This window comes from Gossypium arboreum, chromosome 4 (assembly GCF_025698485.1).
Source record: "Gossypium arboreum isolate Shixiya-1 chromosome 4, ASM2569848v2, whole genome shotgun sequence".
In the NCBI taxonomy this organism is placed as follows: Eukaryota; Viridiplantae; Streptophyta; class Magnoliopsida; order Malvales; family Malvaceae; genus Gossypium; species Gossypium arboreum.
This window is the reverse complement of record NC_069073.1, coordinates 56,269,366-56,273,584: the sequence shown is the minus strand read 5'-3', so window position 1 is coordinate 56,273,584 and position 4,219 is coordinate 56,269,366.

The following is a 4,219-nucleotide window of genomic DNA, read 5'->3' as shown; positions in this document are numbered from 1 at the left end:
GAAACAAAATGGAACGAGGCTAATTACTCCATTCAAACCGAACTATACCATAGTTCCTTAGACCTTTCGATTCAATCATACATCTACATGACCTTTCACTCATTCCGCGATAATTCTTATGTACGTGACTTCAATTTACATTGTCACATAGGTTCAAACTTACCAAGCTCGACCCCAAATATAAACATAGCGCCTATTAGCCATGAACTCAAGGTACTTACCCGATCCGCTATCCGTGATCAACTCAATAGTGTCGCACACTCAGTGTCAATAGTGATTCAAAAGCATATAGTGAGTCCGCACACTTAGTGCTATATAATCAACTCGCACACTTAGTGCTACATGATCAAACTCGCACACTTAGTGCTGTACAAGTTTTAAACCCGCACACTTAGTGCCATTCTCATGATCACAAATGTTTATACCGCATACTTAGTGCCGAAATCAACAACTCAATACATCTCACCTCTTTTCCTTCCATTCAATACTTCCATCACCACATACACACATGTATATAAATTCATCATTCCTTTCGGCATAATTACATAGACATTATGTCTATTCAATTCAATACAAAATATATGCTTAGTGACTTACCTTGTGTTGGGTAAAACAGTCCAAGTCGGCTACTCGATGACCTTCGTCTTTCCCTTGCTTGATTCTCCTTCTTTAACTCCTTGAGCTTAATCAATAAATTAACTAGTTTAACCATCTTGCTAAACATTCATAATTCAATTACACATGCATATGTATGTTTGTATATTCGCAACCATCCTCACTTATTACCCATTTAGTCAATTATCTAAGCCAAGATAAGGCTTCAATACGGTTGCCTCTAACCGAATACATGCACACCAATCTACTTCATTTGGCCGAATATGCATGTCTATGTTGAGGCCAATTTTACACTTAATACCACACAAAAAAACAGCATACATTTTACTAACTAACGATTACATATTGTAGCTCAATACACATCTCTCATTTACTACATAACCGAAACATCATCACAAGCAAATATACACCTTGAAATAGTATATATGTCATACCAATTCATCATGTGCAAACACATATTCATGTAGGTGCAAGGGCCGAATCTCAAGTTGTTTATATCCAAATATAAACACATATCCAAAGCTCAAATCTTACCTACCATGCAACATGCATGAATCATACTTATGGATATACCATGATCGAATACATCACAACACCATAATTTTGGTCATGATTAAGCAAAGAACTTAATGTCTTACTCAAAAATACTAAAAAGAAAGTCCAAGAGCCATCAATCCCCATCACATATACCATTAACAAGCTTCATATTTAACATGCAATGGCATTAACACAAAATCCACCTTGGCCAAATACCATCCCCATGATATAACAAAGATTTGAACCATGGGCTAATAAGAACATCAAGCTAGTAACTAAAAACATGCATGAATCTCATGGCACAACCTCAAACATACCTTAATCTTGATGCAAGTATAGCCAAACCCTTCCTAATCCTCTTCCAAACCAAACATGAAGCAAAATTCCTCTTCTTCCTTAGGATTTTCGGTCAAGAGAGAATGAAAGGATGATCAATTTTTTTCTTTTCTTTTCTTCAATACACGGCAATAGGGGGTTCACTCACACACATTTTTTTTTCATTCTTTATTACCCATGCTTATTTGTTTATTTCTTTTCTCCCTAATGCACCAACAAAACATGTCTATGACATGTTTTGCCCATCCTCATTGTCATGGCCGCCACCTCTTATAAAAGAGGGATATTTGACATGCAAGGCCATTGTTTTGCATGCATGCTTTAATTAGTCATTACACATTCCCCCATCATACTTCCAAAGTTTTCTACTAGGTCCTTTCTAGTGAAATTCACATTTATAACTCTAAATCAAAGCATCAAAAATGTCACACATGAGTTAACACATATTATAGGCAATAAAATAAATATTAAATTATTTTTATGCCTCAGTTTTGTGGTCCCGAAACCACATTCCGACTAGGGTCGTTTTAAGGCTGTCACACTGCAAGTGTCTACCCATTTATTGGACATGTGTTCGAGTCGTGATGTGCACGCTACGGAAATATTTCTGTTAATTGTCTGAAGTTTTAATCGGTAGTTTCTAAAATAGGAATTAAACGTCTTATTTCCTGTCTCTTTTCCTTTTTCATTCTTTTTCTTCTTTTCTTTTTCATTTTTATTCTTCTTCTCTTCCTTTCTTTTCTTTTCGTTGCGGGCTTAGACTCGTACTTCTTAGCTACTGCTATTATCGGGTAAGTTTGTTTTTGTTAATTTTGTAAGTTCGGTTGTTCAATTTCTGAAATCGTCGTATATTGTTGGCACTATGGCAAATTTGACTTCTTACTTAAACTATTCATGTAACACCCCTAACTCGTGACCGTCGCCGGTGTCGGACACGAGGGGTTAACGGCCAAATCCTCTCAAGGTACCAACCAATTTGACATTACCAGTCAGGCTGGAAAACTGCGTCACCGTCGCCTTAAAAATCATATCTCGAGTTTCAAAACTCGGAAACTGGTTTCGTAAATTTTCCCTGAATTTAGACTCACATACCCATCCATGGATTTATTTCTAGAATTTTTGGTCAGGCCAATTGGTACAGTTTATTAGTTAAAGTCACCCATGTTACAGGGATCGACTGCTCTGACCTTCGCGCATTAAAACTTGAATATCTCTCTGTACAGGGCTTTAATACTGGTTCCGTTTGTTTCTAATGAAACTAGACTCAAAATGGAATCTGTAAATATAAGGCATGACTCCTAATTCTTTCTGGATAATTTATGGTAAATTTTCAAAGTCGCGACAGGGGACCCAGAAACCGTTCTGGCCCTGTCTCACGAGAACTTTAATATTTCTCAGTATACTGCTCATATGGTCGTTTCGTTTCGTCCATATAAAAATAGATTCATCAAGGTTCAATTTAATAATTTACTCACTATTTAATTCTACTTCTACTATTTTTAGTGATTTTTCAATCTCATCTCACTGCTGCTGTCCGCAACAGTTACTGCAGTAGACTATGCCAATTTCATGAATCTTTCCTTGGCCTTAATCATCCATCATACATGACACAAATTATGGGCACCATATCAAAATTAGAGTTTCTAAGACTCGTGGCTATAGGTTCTAGCATCCCACTCGACGACCACATAGGCCATTTTCACATGGCTTAAAGTTTACAACCCACAATTCGACAAAATATAATAGCCTATACATGCCAAATGTTCTTCAACAACGAAAACAATACCACAAGATTTCAGCCGGTGTGATGACTTCAACGACGGTCCCGATCACATAAACAATACGAGTCCGAGAGACCTAAAATGGGTGACAAGAAAACACCGAGTGAGTTTACAACTCAGAAGTCATAAGCATTCATCAATCCATCGATAAAGTTACTACAACATGTACAACAAACGAGGCTAGGTACTCATCCATATCGAATCTATACCATAATACCTCGGACCTTTCGGTCCAATCTCGTACCAAGTCATACATCCACATTTCATATTCTACACAACAAGATAATCGAAACATTTTTACACATTAACTCATTTTCCAGCAAACCATACAATTTCAATCATCACATAGATTTAAGGCTTACCAAATTCAACCCCAAGCATGAACGTATTCTCTATTCGTCATGAGCTCGAGGTACTTACCCGATCCGCTGTCCATACTCAATTCAATGGAGACACACCCTCCATATATATAGAGTACGCACACACAGTGCTTACTACTCGATTTCGCACACTTAGTGCCACGCAATTTAAGCCCGCACACACAAATTGCCATACCCTTCGAGCTCGCACACCCAAGGTCAGTATTTTTCCAGCTTGCACACATAGTGTCATATTTTTCCAGCATGCACACTTAGTGCCTTATATTTCCAGCACGCACACTTAGTGCCATATATTTCCAGCACGCACACTTAGTGCCAATCTCGTCACCATACACACGTATTGCCCGCACACATAGTGCCGAAAGCAAACTTCCTACACATTCCACTATTTCTTTTACATTCAACAATTATCCTCACTCCATACAGACAATTTCATTTATACATACATAGCATTCCATTAAACACAATTGCATAGATTTTCCAATCATTTAAGCAATATCAAACATATGTGCTTAATGACTTACCTTGTGTTGGGCAAATAATTCCAAGTCGGCTACTCGTTGACCTTCG